This window comes from Drosophila erecta, unplaced genomic scaffold (assembly GCF_003286155.1).
Source record: "Drosophila erecta strain 14021-0224.00,06,07 unplaced genomic scaffold, DereRS2 tig00000152-arrow-arrow-pilon, whole genome shotgun sequence".
In the NCBI taxonomy this organism is placed as follows: Eukaryota; Metazoa; Arthropoda; class Insecta; order Diptera; family Drosophilidae; genus Drosophila; species Drosophila erecta.
In genome coordinates, this window is record NW_020825211.1 from 810,634 (window position 1) to 828,710 (window position 18,077).

Genomic DNA, 18,077 nt, shown 5'->3' on the forward strand with positions numbered 1-18,077 from the left:
TTGCCATATAGCCCCAGCTCCAGCTCCAGCTCCAGCTCCAGCCAAAAACCAAAGCCAAAGAGCCAAAGCCGAAGCCGAAGCCAATAGATGGGCACACAGAAAGCCCAACTGCAGTCGAGAGTGATGGAATGAAATGGACTTGACTGGGAGTCAAGATGACTTGACTTGACAGCCGGCGCCCAGCCGAAGTGTCGAATGTTGTTGTACATTTTCCTGATTTTCAGCAGATTTTTCCGAGCCCCGTTTGTTGTTCTTGGGATTGGTAGAGGTGCGACACAGGCGACACACCCTACAAAAAAAAAATATAAAAATCCCAATGAAGATAGACAGTAGCCAAGGCGGAAATATGCTACAGTGGAGTCTGCAAAAAAGTCGAGCAAAAAATCGAGGTGGAAATATAGAGGCAATGGAAAATGCCAAGCCAAAATGGGGAGGAGCAGTTACATTTCCAGCCAGCTGCGCCCAATTTCAATTTCAACTTCTCCGCCACTTCCCACTCGCTGGCAAAATAACAATTTTCAATAATAAAAATGTTGCAGAAAAGCCAAAAAAAAGTAAAGAAAGGGCGAACAAAAATCGGCTGCAAAGGGGAGCCAACTGATTGAATCGGGGGAATTTTCAAGTAGGAGTGATGACGATCTATTGCTCAGCTGACCATGGATGCGGATGGCATCTAAAGTCAAGTCGAACTCTAAACAAAGAGCAGAAAAGCGAGGCAAAGAACTCAACTGAAGATGTGATTTTATATCTATAGGTATTTTGAAATCAGGGGAGAAGTTTGCTCGCAGCCAAGCTAAATATTGAAACTATGTTAATCGAAGTATTAACTATTTATAACTTTTCACTAAACTGCATTATATATATATATATGCATATATAATTTGAGAGATTTCCAACATTAATTGCATTTATAATTTGTATGGAAATTAAGCTAAAATCTTGGAACACATTCAATTGAATGCTCCGATAGTAATAATTGAATTACATCTGATAATAAATATACGAATAAATAAATCAAATAACGGATAATATTTTTATCACATTTCTATAAGAGAAACATGTGTTTCCTTTCCTATTTCAAAGTAAAACATCGGTTGTTATTGTGGGAAATTTCGAGTATGTTGTTCTGATAGCACTAAATGAATTGTTGGCAATAAATCATAATTGAAAGAGCCCCTTAAGCAAAGTATCCCACTTAATAAATCTCTAATAATTCAAAACAAATGTTTCACTTAGCAGGCAATATCTCAAAACTCCCAGCAATCCACACACTTGTTCTGAAATACATTTTAAAACTAGAATTTGAAATCACATTTTAGGAGTCTCAATCGTTTTGATTCGACAAACTTGTCGGTTGGTATTATTTGTACTGCTTTTTGGCTCGTTTGTTTGCTCGATTTTGTGTGGCAACATTGAACTTGAATGGCTGGTTGTGTGGCCCCATATCGAATATACTCGTGTAGAGAAGGCACATATATAGGCAGAGTTCTGGATTTTATGCTTTTACAACCGAAACCAATCAAAATTTTTGTTGGCCAACACAATAAATGAACAAGAGTCAGAGGGGAGTAAAATCGCGAACCCGGTTTAAGGAAAATCAAATCAAATCCATTAGAATGCCATGTAAACAATTTGAAAAATGTGTGCAAATGCAATTAGATTGTTGCACTTTTATGTTGCCAATTGTTATTCCTGCCAAACTAATGCGATTTGATGGTCGCACATTTTCGTGGCCAACTGCCACGCCCACAATATAAATATGGGAGGGCCATCCATTACCCCCATGTCGTATGTGAAATCCGCAAACAATTAATCACGGCTTGGCGCTTCTCGGCACAACAAAAACGTGAAGTAAAAAGACAGTGGAAACAATTTGCCCTCCACATGTTTCATTGAAATATATATCCAGATGTTCAAGCTCAGGACTCAGCAAGTGTGTGTAAGTTATTTAGCCCGATATCGGAATACTCTGTACGCAGTTCGGTTATTCAATACCTTTGATTACACTTATGCGGAACGAAATTACGACTTGGTATCAGTTACTCGAGTTAGTCATAAATATCTTAGAACGCATGGCATCGTATTGCAGTGCAAGATTTCAGCAGAGCGCGTTAAAAATAATTGTTGTTCTGGTGCGCCAGCAAATAAATATAAAAATAAACATTAAATATAGCTTATCAACTATCAATTTTATTTATAGTTTGGCAAAAATTATAAGCGGCTGCATATTCTCCACTGTGAATCTGGTTAGTGAAAATAACCTTACTTCAATGGCAGTGCAATTCGTTGGCCAAGAGCAAACATGAGATGGAGGCAATAAAAGCAATTTATTAAATTGTCACATGATCGCAGAACAGTTTTGTTTGTTTACGATTGCATTTGTATTTCTGGCTATTTCTTTTTTTACATTTTTGTTAGGTTTTTTTTTTTAATTCTACCTGGCTGTCGGTTTTGCATATTTACGTACTCAATGCATTCCTCTCAATGCATTTACCATGTATATATCGAATGTTTGTACATAAGGGAGGGGCCCAATCAAAAAAAAAAAAAAAAAAACATTCGCAAATGACCAAAAACCGAAATAAACATGAACATATTGGTGTTAATTTTATAATTTCCAGTCACGTTCGCTTGTTTGCTTTGACTTTTGCACATTGTGCGACTTCCAATGGCCCCAAAAAGTGGAGAAAAGGCGAGAGCAAGGGAGGTGGGGAGAAGGGGGCTTGGAAGTGGCTCGTTTCCGATGGGAATTGATATAATTATCCCCCAAGCTTAACCCATTTGGCGGGCTGTCAAGCCACGCAATACAAAAAAATCACGCGAGTCTTAGAAATGACACACCAACTTTGCTGCAAATCAAGCAATCGTATTAAATCTGTGCCTTTATCTAAAACGGCTCTATTCAGAACCCCAAATCATAGATTCTATCTTAATTCGATCAATTTAAAGGGACATACACCAAGACGTACTTTAATTGGGTTAAATATTTGTAACCCCTATATCATGAGTGGCACAACTTCAAAAACGTTCAACTTAAAGGCCGTGTCCGCTTGGAACATTGAACTTTCTGATTTGAGTGCATGTCCCTAACGAATTTCAAATTACATTGCCTGAGGGCTTCCAATCACCCCTTAACCCCTTGTTTACCCACATTTTTGCAGGGCCACTTGGGGCTCACACATGCAAACACAAAGATTTTCTGCGAAATGCCAAATGGGAAGCCATAGAAAATGCTTGCAGGCCAACTGCATCGATAATTATTTTAATAGATCACCCTCAAACGCTTACTGTTTTTTTTTGTTTTGCTTTTGGTTTTCCTACCTGTTGCCCAGCAGCCGGTCTTTTTTTCCGTTTTTCTTTTCAAACTTTTTTTCTTTTCTTTTGCAAGTCGCGAGCTAATGTGAGGTTTCGGTTTACAAACGCTGACGCACTTCGTAATTTTCAACTATTTTCCATTTCCATTATTTTCCCTGGCCAAACACACACACACACACGCAGAGCTTAGAAAATCTCTGTAACCGCACAACAACCAAATAAAAAAAAGAAAAAATACACAAAGAGAAAAACCAACACAGTGCGAAGGAGACGGAGAAGGCGAATGCGAAGACGACAAAAGGGTCATTCACATTGCGGTGTGCGTGCCCCCCCTTTTCAGGCTGGGCCAAAAGAGGGGGTGGGGTTTTGGCCGGTTTGTGGGTAGCACCTAGTGGTAGGAGGGGGTGTAGGGGGCCTTGGGCGGGGGGAGGATTGGTATAATGTACCACAGTAGCGGATATATCGGGCTGGCTTCAAAGCAACAGGCGAGACAAACAGCAACAATGCGGCCGAGTCAAGTATCTGTATCTGTGTATCTGTATCTGTGTATCTGTATCTGTATATCTGTATCTAGGTATCTGTATCTGTGTCCACGTTTGTTTTCAGCGATATCTTTTGAATACATTAGCGACTCTGGCGGAAAAAAATACAGAGACAAACCGAAAGCAAACGTTGCTGAAAAATAGGTAACAGCAACATACAAGCGACCATTTCTTCTTGTATCTTTTTTTTTATTTTTTTGTTTTTTGTTCAAGCCAAACATGTGCAAAGAGATGTGATGTTCGATGGCCGGCAGAAATAGCGAATTGTGTAATGAAAGCTCGTCAAGCAAATCATTTAGATGCAGATACGCGCAAATGGTCATGCAAAACAGGAGATACCAGGCGGAAAGTCTTTTTGTTATTAGAAATTTATTGAAATTGCACTTTATTTATTGATCAATCCCAAAACAAATAAATGATGCAAGGCTTTAGTTGAATATCACATGTATGTAAGCAATATGTATCTACACATAAGCCTAGTTTTATTTAACAGCAAACACAATAAGCATAGTAATTTAATCTTCTTTATTCCTATTCCTTCCTCTGCCACTCTCATTTTTTGCTGTTTCCTATTTTTTTTTATTTTTTTTTTGGGGGAATTCGTAATTGTGCCCAGCGTATCTAAGTATCTAAGTATCTGGGTATCTGCCGCCTGACACTCATGTATCCGTGCGGTCGACGCTTTCTTTTTTCGGACAGTTTAATGAACACAGGAAACGGAAATCGTTTTGTAAGTGTCTGTGTGTCGGTGTCTGCCAAATGCGTTAGAAAGAGCAAGAAGGCACCAGAGGAAGCGAGTGAGAGCGATATGGACAGTGGGCACATGCAAATATTTTACATAATTTACGTCACAAAAATTTCAAACTTATCTCTTTAATGCGAAAAGTTTTGTCAGGAATGCGAGGAACAAAAAATTAAACGTGTTTGATTTTCCACATGCTGCGTTTTAGCTGTTCATTAATTAATTGCATTTGATTTTGCCACCCCCTTAAAAGCATACACAAAAAAAGTGGAAAACTATTTGAAACATTCAAAAAGTTTTGGGCTCGCCAGGCACTTTATTCTGCACTTTTCTTATTTTTTGCGAGACCGCGAGCGTTTACCATGCATACTAACTGACTATTAATGCGAGAAGCAGCAGCAGCAGCAGCAGCAGCAGCAGCAGCAGCAGCAGCGGCAACTGGCCCGGCGGCAACACAAAAAGTTTCAGCTCCATATGGAGCCCCAGTGGCAAGGAGAAAGAAGCAGCAACATCGCAGCAGCAGCAGCAGCAGCAACATCAGTGCAAACAGCATCAGCAACAGCAGCAGCAAAACGCAATTAGCAGCAGTAACAACGCCAGCAACACTTGCAACAGCAACAGGCAGCAACAGCAGCAGCAGCAGCAACTGCAACATGACTAGCATCAGCAACATGTGTGCACAAGAGCAACATCAACAGCTCGAGACGAAAGCGGCAAGAGCAATCCAATTTATAAAATCGTAAAACTATGCCCAACAAGTGGAAAATAAAGGAAATCCTGCAGTTATAAAGTTCGTAAAACTACAAAAGAAAGTGGAAACTCGTTGGGATCTGAAGAGGCGGGTTTTATTTCTTTCCTTTTTTTGTACAGGTGACACTCGAAATTAAATGAGTGAAAAAATATATTAAAAGGAACTTTGCGCAAAAGAAAAGTTCATATTTTCTTGATGCCCTATATTAGGTACCTTAATTGCGTTTGGGAAAAAAAGACATTTGCAGAAACAAAGCAAAAGCGGCAATATGATGAAAACCAAAGCAAGACCGAAACCTAAGCCGGCAACCAAAAAACCAGAGCCAAATTTAAAATGTTCGCCTTCAGGCCATAAACAAGAAACAATTGTTTTTTAGCAAATGAAGAGAGAGAGAGAGAGAGAGAGAGGGAGTTAAAAAAGAGGGGAAATATACCACTTCGAAAAAAATTACGTTATCCCTACTATTATATGAAATTTGTGGATTTTTTGAAATATAACTCTTAAAAATTTAACTCTGAAAATTAACTCTTAACGAACTTAACAAATTGTAACTGCAGCAAAATATTTCACACTTGCTATAGATATCAGCTTAAAGTTATCAAATTGCTTTAATTTTCTGCAAAACTTAATAGTATTTATATATTGATAATGTTTCCATGCTTAGTTTAGGAAGCTCATTTTGATGAAATTTGTTCAGTTATTGGCTATGTTTTCGCTCAGTGTCGTTGCTCGCTGCTAACTCCTCTATCTTTTTCCGTTTCTTCACTTTTTGTTGTTGCTATAATTTAGCTACCTACGTTTGTTGTTGATGAGGATGCTGGCAGCAGCAGCAACAACACTACAAAACAACAGCCGCCACAACAACAACAGGAACAACAACAACAATAACATTATAAGCAACAACAACAAAACGAAGGGAGAGTTACGTTGACGGGCTCCCAAGCCCATTAAAACTGAACGTAAACCAAAAAATTAGGTTGCCACCAGACACACACACACACACACACACACTCTCGGATGCACAAGCACACACATACACGCAGCCACAGATACTCCGAAACGCACACACAGATACTCAAACACACACACACATGGCAAACTTTGAGTCACTTGAACATTTTTGGATGGCAGACGAAGGAGAGCGGCCACCGAACAATAACGGTAGATCGGGGCAGAAGGATGAGGATGGGAGCGATAGGAGGAGGCGGAGGAGGAGGAGGAGTTGTGGGTGCAAGTAACTAGGATTCTACAGCAGGCAGCAGGGTACAAAGTTCGAGTACGGGACCCGCACCTTTTTAGCCATAGCTCTCGCATAGCCGAAAATAATGAGCATACAAAATTTATGAAACACATGCACACCACCACCAACACCACCACCGCCGGGAAAAGATGAATGCGGGGATGGGGGGGGGCAGCACGCAGATACGACAAGAGTTACGACGACTGCAGGGCAAGGAATGGGGGGAAATTATTCAATATACTCGTATTAAGCACAACAAATATGAGCAATAATTGTGGTTACGAATGGTGGTATTAGGCACCACTTTTGATAATCATAATACCTGGCTGACCTGTTGCACTTACAGCATCTTACAGCTGCCCATTTCGCGCAGTGCATCTTTGAGGCACTGCACATGGCGTGGCATTTGAAGCGTTGCGAGTTTTCGGCCTCGGACAGATACAATTGCAGATGCAGCAGCGGCAGCAGCAGCAGCAGCAGCAGCAGCAGCAGCAGAGGAAGATGCTACCCGTAATAAGGATGATGACTGCAATGCTGATGGTAGGGGGACCCCTAGTTTCACCCCCCTCCACTTCATCCCTCCGGCTGTCCGTCACTGACCAAACTGCAAACGCGTATTCATAATGAGACTCCAATCTGACGGTTGTTATGCCCACGTTGGCCCCCGTAAACCCAAAGAACACCCCTCCCCCGCACAGCGCCCATGTATGTGCGGCATACAATGCTCAGATAAATTGCTAGAAGTAGCTACTAATTTGCAGTTAGTCGTTTCGCAACAACAACAGAGACAAAATAGCACAAAGCGGAGTAATTGTTGCTGGGAAAACCAGCAGAAGACGATGGAAAAGCGGCAGAGAAAATGATGTTTTCGAGGATGGGCGGGCTTGGTTGGAGGGGGGGGCTGCAAGGTTTTCCTACCCAAGAGAACGTAAAGTAGAGTTTTCAGGCATCGCATGGCCAGCATTTTCTGCTCCATGCCGTGCGCTTTGACTGCATCTAATGACACTAATAAAGTTGCCCACTGATGATAATCTGTCTCTGGCACTCCACACAGCACTCCACTCTGGCCACCGCCTCCTCATCGCCACCAGGAACTCCAGGAGCGGGTCCGAGAACAGTGGCAGTGCCAGAGGCGGCAGAAGCGGCGGAAACAGCAGGATATGACTGCAAAGGATATCCTAGCAACGAGCGAAATAAGCTCGCATAATACACAAGATACGCGAAAAAAATGGAATTATCTATTTAGCGCGACTGCTTGATGCCCTTAATATGAATCAGCTTTTATTTTTTTCTAATCAGCTTAAGTAAATGGCATTTGAATGCGTGCATATCAGTAATAAGTCAGCAAGAGGGATCAATCAATTTTTTTGTATTTTGCATTCATGGCAAAATGGAACTTCAAAATCAGCACAGATATCAATGGAATCGCATGCTTATGATTATTATTATTTTTTCCTGAGGCTTATCGCACTTACTTCCACTTACTTGGGGAGCCCTTAAAGAAATTCCACATAATACTGAAGAGAACTCAGAGCCTGCAAATTGATTGATCCGCAGGTATGCAAAAGCGAGCTTAACCTAGCACTCCACAAATAACTAAGCGGGTTGGTGCAAAAAAGTTGGGGATACAACAAAGTTAAGCTGCTTGCAGCACTCAATGCGAAGCAGCTTTTTGCCCCATTGCAAGTCGGGCCAATAAATCTGCACACCTTATCGCAGGTGACTCCGTTGTCTGCCACACCCGATCAAATATATAAATATATATATATAGACAGTGGGTTCGTCGTCTTCGGCTTTTTTGTTGGCCGAATTTTCGGGGGGTTGGCGCAGAACAATTTCAAGGTGCACTGACTGTAACAAATATCTTCATTTAACTTCCTTCCTTGGTTATATATATATTTTTTTTTGTTATTTTGGCAGGTCGGGGGGTGGGAGGGGAAACATCTGGAGTCCTGCAGCTGCTCGAGGTCCTGGGCCAGCACCGTTATTTACATTTTATGGCACACAAATTTTTTAGCTCGACGGCCAACTGAAGCTGATGGCTAATTTAAGTTTGCTTTATTCTCCTGCCCCGGCTTTCTTGTTTAGGCAAATATTTATGATCGACTTTTATTTGGCACTCGGGGCAAGGTCACCGCCGCCTCGCTTTTCGTTTTCAGTTGCTACTTACAGGCTTCCAGTTACCAGTTACCAGTTAGCAGTTAGCAGTTTGCAGCTTTTGAGCTTCTTCGCTTTCTGGCTTTTGACATTTTTGTTGGGCTTTTCGGGGGTTTTTCGCCCCAGCAAGTTTTGCCAAAGTTCATTGTGGTTAGTTGGCTCTTCGTTCCACGCCTCCATGTTGTTGCACACACAAATTTTGTTGCCATTGTTGCTGCACTCTGGTATCAGCCGCAGTTGTGATTATGTCTATAAGTTTGCCCAGTACTATTTTGAGTACCTATCAGCAGCAGAAAATGTTGGGTGTTCTGTGCTCCCAACGCTTAGACGATGTGGCTAATGAGTGGCCTTTTTAAATTCGCCTTAGGCCACAAGTTTATGCTAAATGCAAGCGATTCTAGGATTTAAATTTATTTATGACAAGATCTTATGACAAATACTACGAAAACAATACAAATATCTTATTGGCTTGCAATAGCAAAGATTGACACAAAATCGTGAACTTTCAGTGTTCATTATATCACGTTCAGACTATTTAATCAGAGAACGTGCCAGTTGCTCGAAAATAACTTGGACAGCAAAATATGTCTAAGTAGCAGGTAAATAATATTCGATTATTTTCACCCATTATATATAACATTTTTTTAATGGCAAGGGCATTTCCAGGGACCCGAACAGCATTGCGAACGGTGAAACTTTTAGTTGACCAACTTTTTGGGTACGACATTTCTGTCCCACTCTGTTTTGGCATGTTACTTTCTGCTGTTCGGTACTTTTAATTTGTGTGTAAACCGATGCAAACCAATATTTGAACTTTTGCCATGGCTCTGAGCCGAAAGCGAACAAAAAGGCGAAGCGAACCGAACCGAACCCAAATGTCAGCTCATTCATTAACTTGCGCAAAGGTTTCCAAAGTCTCGTCTTCCCTGCTCGATACCATTATTCCATCGGACAGTAATTCAAATCCAAATGGCAAGCCACCATAGTTCAGATTGTGTTTCTCATCCCCCCAGAAAACATGTACATGTAGTACTATATAAAGTGGCGACCGACCTGAAAATATATTCGATTACAAACTCCGCAAAGTTTTGTGACATCGAAAATGTGCTAACGAGGCAAAGGGTTCTAATGAAAATCGGTGTATTGGGGCTAAAGTTGCATCGATGGATCCGATAACAGGTGACAATGCAACTGTGGCTTTGCGATTGTAAAAAGTTTCGATTGCATAAACTTTCGTTCGAAATTTGGCTTAGATAAACATTATTCGGGTAATAGTGCAAGATCTTCAGGGAGATTGCGATTATACAAGGAGTATATCAACTCAATTTGTTTGTTTTTTTTTCTTAGACTTCAGTTTTCATTTATGTTATTGGCTTTCACTGAGCTCAAGTTAACCAACGTAACCATCAATTGATTGACAGATTTCATTAGCCCACAAACAATGCCATTGAGCTATTGAAACCCCCTAATGATAGCCTATTGGTATTAAAAGCAATCTGGCCAATAAGACTGTAGATCTAAACCGAGTCTATTGATTGATTAAGCTGACTTGAAAACTGCTACTGAAATCTATCAACTACCGAAACGCATTAGTCATCTTTTGAAAACTCACAGCCGCTGATAATGATATCATTATTGACTTTGCTGGCAAAAAACAAAACCAAAAAAAAAAAACAAAAACCAAAAACAATACAATCTATTGATTTGTGGGAAGATCTCGACTTTGAGACATCAAATACTCACAATTTCTTTTCTTTATTGGCGTTCATTGGCGCTTGCGGGATAGCAAAAAATAATTATACCCGAATTATTATTTCCATTAGAAGTATTTGGCCCAACTTCGCGGGCCGCCAACAATTAAAGCCACGGCGAAATGAAATAAAATTAGCATAAGCCATTCACATGACTGGGTTCGAAGCCGCTTGTCATTTTTTTTTGTAAACTTTTTTTTTGCTGGGGAATATGAAATAAGAATAACAACAAGCGTCAAAGCCACGTATCCACTACAGATGCTCAACAACTTTAGCAACATTTCAAGATTTCTAATTTTTATTTGCCTCGCCGCAGTTGTTGGTGTTGTTTCTAATTAAGTTTGCCGTAGTGCTTGGATTTTTTCTCAACTTTTTATATGTTTTTTTCTTTTTCTGAAGCCTCGAGACCTGTTTTTATGAAACCTGGGCACCCCCCGCAAAATGAGCAAATGGAGGGCGAAGAGGGAAAAAACTGGAATAATTCTGGGCTCGGGGGAATTTCTATTTAAGCATCTATATCTAGACATACATAAAGGTATATACGCGGTTCGATTGTATCAACATTATTTGCAAATTGTGGTTTTAAATAATTAGCAAATAAATTATCGGCATGGAATAGAGTATTCCACGAAAACAATCTGACGGATACTTCACGTGAGTATCTGAGTATCTGATCATCATCACCCCGAGTGCAGTTGTTAATTAATAAGAAACTGAATTATCTGCTGCCCCTTGAGAAGCTATATTATTCAAACGGAACTGGCTTTTAGTAGAAAATAAATGATCGTTGACTGGACTCACACGAATGTCGTTGAAAGCGTACTAATTGTGTTCACTTAATATTTAACTCTATCCATTATATTTTCTTCACAATATTTATTTTAGAAACTATACGTTTGGCCAGCATTTGTCTGATTTATAACCTTTATTCCGGCATTTCAGGGTCACCAGTAATAATCGAGGGAATATAAGACACCATTGCTGTGCACAATAAATACAGGCATTTGAACATAAATCAATTGTTGGTTGCAAAATAAAATGTTGCCCAAGTTCGAGGTCAGAAGACTGAAAGCAAATACCTCGTACCTTTCAATTATGAATGTTTCAAATTAATCATGGCAATCCTTTGGGTACGTCCTCATAATTATTTTTCACTACGAAAACAAAAGGGGGCTTTCTCGAAAATTATCTCCGGTATCTGACTGCTTGAAAATGTCGCTCACGTTTCGGCAATTTGTTTTCAAATTTCTCTTGCTTATTTATTTTCCGCAAAAAAAAGAAAAAACAAACCCCAAGCCGAATGGAACTCTCCTGTTCCTTGGAAAAATAAACAAGAGCTCTGTTTAAATTCGGTACCAGCAAATGCTTGGGCTATGATCTCATCGAATTCAAGGCCTAAGCGCAAACCGCAAGATAAATAAATAAAAAATAAGACACGAAACTTATCGCCGATAATTGCAATACACAGAAATCAGCACGTTCTCGTAAACTGAAATTTAAGCGATGTGCTGTGCCGTTGATTAACCGATGGAAATCAGCCACGGAAGCGAAAAGCGGCCCAAACTTGATTAGCATTTTTGGGGCCAAAATCAACGCAGATATGGTTGCAGATATAGCTGCGACGGTGCCTGCAATTGTAACTGCAATTAAAATGCAATTGTTCATGAGCGATTTGACGCACTCGTGCTAAACAAAAACTCCCAAGCACAATCGAGTTTGAATTCGTTCGAATCAGTGCACTTCTTTTTAAATTTCCTTTTTTTAGGTCTGCAATACACTTGCAACAAAAGTAAAAGCGTTTTAGGAGCCATAATAAATGTCATATATCTTAGAAAGCATTATAACAAACTCTCTCCAACTCTCCTCCAACAACAAACTAATTACACAGTATCGATCAATGGCCCCTCACAATGCCAATATCTAATTAAATCGAGTTAATTAAGCCATGCCATTTAATAATCGGATTTCTCCAGGTGCATTTAGCCAATGCAAACAGGACTAAAAAAACTTTCATGCAGATTACCTGCGCCTGCCCACCTGTCAATGGCATTTGCATATGGATTTGGGACTCGTGAGCGGCAGCCCCTCAATCGGCACTTCCCCCCACCCGATATCCCTCGCTTATCCCGAATAGTTCCACATATGTTGGTTGGCATTGCAATTTGTCAACATGACAAATACCAAAAAACTGCAGTCGAGTTGAGTTCCGGACGGACAAAAGGACAGGTGGAATAGCATGGGGCGGAGTGGGGTTCCAAAAGAGACAGGCAGGCATCAAGTAGCGGCATCGTCTGATTGGCGAACGTTTGCTAAATGTATGCATGAAAAATGCATTAGAGCCGCCACAGAAACAGAAGAACAGCACCGGAATACGGGGGTCGGGGGTCGGGGGTCGGGCGTCCGGGGGAAAACGGTGTATTGAGGGTATCCGGCTCGTAGGACCAAATACAACAAGTAGCCAGCTTACAGTGCAGCTTAAGCAACCGAAAGGTACCCATTACTTCAGATTGCATTGTAAATGCTTTGCCTCGCATTGCATATTTCAAAGTCCAACTTCATAATATTTTAAAATAGTTCAATACTGATATGTGAAATGACATCATTTAATAGAGTTACCGGAGAAGGGAATTTTGCCAATATGCCCCCTATCACTATCACTACAGGGTAATAGACGAGTGTATGGTGCACAGACGACATCCTAATGATGACATGCCACACGGAACAACAAGAGGAGACGATGATGATGCTCATGGTGCTGCAGCTCCTTCTGCTTCTTCCACTGCAGCAGCATTTCAATTGCCATCAGGGTTTGGAAATGCATTAGAATCGAGAAGGCTGAGCCTCCTTCGAAGCTTGAAGGCTGCAGATACTTCCCGGCAGCTTTTCCGGCCCCAAAAAGGGGGCCGTGACTCCTGCCATGTGAAGTGAGCGAGGAACAATCGAGTAAGTAGGTCTGTTATGAAGACCCATTCGATATACATACAAGTAGACGGGGAAGGCAGTGAATGTGCTGGCTGGCTACGGGTCTTTGTGTGGCATTTCCGGAACAGACTAATTATCCATTGTGTCAAATTAATTGCATCCCCTGATCATTAATATTATCTCAAAAATGTTGCTTTTCGCCATACCAAATATTTCTTGGCTTAATATTATACATCTGCTTTTAAAGTTTGCTCGTTGAATATTATGGCCACGTCCCTTGTTAAAAAGTCGTTCGGTTTTCCTTCATCTTTCTTAATCTCTTCCACCTCGCACACATCTCCTCTTCAGATCCGAATTTTCCAGAGACTCCGAAAAGTTCTAAGTTAAATTTAGCCAGGCATTCATCAGTCTCCAGCCTCCCTGCACTGAGAAAATATTCTCGAACCTTACAGGTAATGCCTTTTTGATTATCATTGAAAGTATTTTACACCAAACCAAATTTAAGCTTTTTAAATAAACTATGGATGGCAGATTCTTTTATTTTCAAAGTTTTATATTTAACATGCATTGGAGTTTAAGAATTTCCCATCTACCCCCCATTTTTGGCTCTGTGTACCCCGCCGACGTATCTTTTGTGCTTTGTTTGGGTTTTTGTGATAAGCGGGACCCGCTGAGCTTCGTAAACTGCCGCAAATTTAAACGAGATAAATGCTGCCTAATTGCACACAGAAATGAAACTAAATACGGCGGGCGGTGGGTGGTGGGTTGGAATTTTCCGGCCCAAAGTCGCCGTGTGGGTGGCGGCGAGTTTTCAAGCGGGTGGAGCGGTAGATGGTACATCAAATTATAAACGAAAGTTCTCAAACAATTTAATCAGCGGCAACGAACAACAAAAACATTTCACACACACACACACACACACACACACGCACAGTGCGAACGAGAGGGAAGATATGAAAGGAGGACAGCAAGATGCTGGCTCCCCCCTAAAAAATGCTGTAAGATCTGGTTCTAAATGCATTGCCATCGGAAAGGGACGGCGAAACAAGCAAAAGCAATGATACAGAACGAAAGGGGGATAATCAGTTAGTTTCTGGGGGCGTCAAAGGGTCGGAAAACCCGGAGAGGGTGGGCCAAAGTGGAAAGCGCAGAAAATGCAGTCCAACAACAAACTAGTTAATGAGCGTAAGGGGAATCCCACAAAAGTTACAAGAAGAACTAAACTCAGCAAGAAGACAACCACAAATTAGAAAGAGACTTTAAGAGGCGACTTAAGGATACCTTTATACAAAATGTTTAATACTTTAAAGGACTCAAAGGATACGTATATTCAGATGCTTTTAAAAAAAAGCCTTAATATCACCTATGAATGGCTTTTGGAAATTGTTATAAAGCGTTTTATTGGTGTACTCATAAGTATTCATGTTCTTTATTAAGCCCTGACCAGTTCCATGTGAAAAATTCGAGTTGGATACCAATTAAAAGGGTTTTCCTTAAGGAAAAAATATAAAAAAACTGCATACCAAAACTGGCTAATTGAATACGTACAGAGACCGAGTTACAGATGGTACAGAGTACAGAAAGTACCAGAGAATGCCAGTTAGTGCTGGTGGAGGGGGTGGTCGTGTGTGGGGGGGTGGGACAACTTAATTTACCGCTCGACCGGCAAGAGACAGCTTCTTCTTTTTCTGGTTCACATGTCTTCGTTTGCCTAAAAAATCTCAAACGATTTTCTTCGCTGGTTTTCCACATTTTTGTGTGTGCAACGTAACACGTTTTCCAATTAAAATTACATGAAAATTGTTTTTCTTTTTCTGATTTTCTGGTTGTTATTGTTTTTGCTTACCTGTCACTGGCAAAAAGAAGAGCGTAATCCAGAGAGAGAGAGAGAGAGAACAAGCGCGAGCGAGAGAGCAGCAGCGTGTGAGAGAGAGCAAAAATCCTTGTGCTGGCACTTTTCTTTAAATTTTTCTTAATAGATCCTTTGTTGTTGTTTTCTTGTTGTTGGTGGCAGGCCAGAACAACAGGTAAAATAGAGAAAATATGGGAAAAACAGAATCAAAACAGAAACACCGAAAACGAAACAGGCAAAAGGGCAAACACAAAAACAGAAAATAAAGAAAACAAAACACAAACTTTGTCAGCACTTAAAAAAAAAATCGTTTTCGTTTCTAATTTTCTCTTTGTTGAACGCGCGCCATTTTTCTTCTTTCCTTTCTTTGAGAAGGTTTTTTTAAATAGACTCTTTTGTAATTATTTAAATTAAACTGCTGTTGTTTTTTAATTTTGATGGCGAGAGCCGCGGTTTTCGAACTGCGACGGCGCGCCTTTGGAAACCAACTGAAAAAAAACACAGAAATCTGAGAGCGAGAGAGAATGAGGGAATGTGGGAAAGAGAGAGAGAGGGGGAGTGAGAGAGAGCGAGAGCGGCGACGTCAGTGCGAGACACGTATGTCGTTTAAGTCTTTCGTTTTGGTCGTTCTTGTTCTTGCTGCTGCTGCGTTGGCGCAAGCGAGAGAGCGAGAGAGAGAGAGAGCTGAATTTCAGGTGTGGCAACCGGCAAAATCACAAAAAAAATCTTATATTATCCAAGTATACAAGAGACAGAGTGAGCGATGGAACGACACGGGGCGAAACATCATTATGATCTGTCCGGAACTTAATGAGAACGGAGTTTTACATATGAAGACTACTTGTTTCTGGATTTTGCATATCGCTTTTCGGCCTATATAGCTTAGAGCTGTACTATGTATGCATGTCTTGAAGTTTTGAAACTAAGCCTAAGAATAAAACTCCATCATTCGGAGTTGAAATAACTAATTGGGAGAATCAAAAGAACCTCTAAAATCTTTTTACTCTTTTTACTACTCAAAATGTAAACGTAGGCACAATGTCGTTTGGGTAGTAAGAAAAAACCACAAATAACCAACAAATTGTTTGATTTTCAGGGTATGTAAATTAATGTAACTTTATAATGGAAACAATCGTTAAAGATAAGTTAGCAAGTAAAATATTTTATATTATTTCAATAGGCAATTTTTGAAGGAACACGTGGCACAAAAATATGACTTAAGATATTCTAACAAAACGGTTAACAATATTGTTAGACTGTTAATATTAATACAAGTCTTTAAAGCATACATTCAACATATATGCATGTTCCTGTAATAACCCCACTTTAGAAACTGGAAGTATTTGGATGAAATCAATAAAATTGATCTCTAAAAAGATCTCTTGTGGTTTGTAGTAGATTCGTGGTAGATTTGTTATAGATTTGTAATAGTTTTAGGCGCATGGCATGGATCGGATTCTTAGCTCTGTCTCTTCTCTCCTTATCTCTCTCGCTCTCTGTTCAAAATCGGGTCGCTGCTTAGTTATTCCGCACAGGTGTGAGTGTGGCTGTGGGTGTGTGCGTGATACCTGTTTGTCCACACACACACACACGAGCAGCAGAAACAGTGATCATCATCGTCTAAGCCAAGTTGCCTCTTTTCACCTTTCCTTTGGCCATCGAATTCCGCTCTCGCTCTCCCTCTCCCTCTCGCACCCTCTCTTTCTGGCCCGCCTTCTTCGGGTGGCAGTGGGAGGGAGAGGGCTAATGTCGCAAGTAGCCGAGATTCGATTCTTCTTCTTCGCTGCCTTTTGAGCTCGCTTCCTAATCCATTAACGTTTCTCCATCCCTCTCTGCCTCTCTCCCACTCTCTTTCTCACTCGGTCTGTCTTTTTAGCCCTGTCTTCTTCTTCTTCTTCGTCGTCTTCTATGGGTTCGGGTAATTCTTCTTCTATCTCCACCATTAAATGATGACGACGCACTCGCAAGAGAAGAAAAACCCAAAAAAAAAAATAATAATAAATAAATCTGACTTCAAAGATTTTATTAAAATTCAATCAATCAATCGCATAAATGACACTTCGATCTTCGCAATGATGAATGGTTTTGGATCTCAAATCTTTGCCTTATCACCCACACTCTCATAAACATTTATCTATTTAAATATGCCAACGTTCAAAAATGGCCATAAAAATACATGTTTTTATTCGCTTTGTTTTTTAATTATTTTACTAATAATACGTACATACATATGTATGTATATGTACGATTTTGTATTAATGTATCACCCTATATAAAAATAGTCACATAAACAGATAGGTTTATGATTCATGATTTAAGAGTAAATAAAAACACGTTTTAGCGAAATGAAATCAACTTGAAGTAAGAGACCACTTTTAGACAAGATCTGATTAAAACGTCAGTGATGAAAGCATTTTTCTAGACGCCAAAACACATCAAAATTGATGACCAATGTTGGTGACAGATATTTTCTTTGTGCGACGTTGGCCATATAAATAATTGTGTTTTTTTTTTTGTTTTTGCCACGCTCAACGATCAGCAGCGACAACAATTTAGAAAATTAGTTGCACACTCAACGAAACTCGTTCCATTGGCTTTCTAACCGGCAATGAGGCAAGCAGATCAGCGGTACAGTTAGCGGGGCGGCTAAGGGGGCTTTGTATTTGGAGAGGGGAGGCGGCTTATTTTTCGAGGGGCCTACAAGGGGGTGGCGAGTGTGGCAACTCTCCCATTACATCTGCATATGTGGCATGCAATTGGATCTGCCTGGCATATTCCAGATTGCCATTCAATTCGAGTTGTGTG

At 40.4% G+C, this 18,077-nt stretch overlaps 1 protein-coding gene across 1 annotated transcript in view; it reads right to left on the reverse strand.

Annotated features, from left to right (window-relative positions):
* Nucleotides 1-15,883, reverse strand: part of LOC6549804 (low-density lipoprotein receptor-related protein 2) — a 143,968-nt gene extending 128,085 nt beyond the window's left edge. Inside the window, exon 1 of the mRNA XM_001977291.3 lies at nt 15,557-15,883. The gene's annotated coding sequence lies outside the window, so the exon portion shown is untranslated. The remainder of the gene's footprint in view (nt 1-15,556) is intronic.
* Between the last annotated feature and the right edge of the window lie 2,194 nt (nt 15,884-18,077).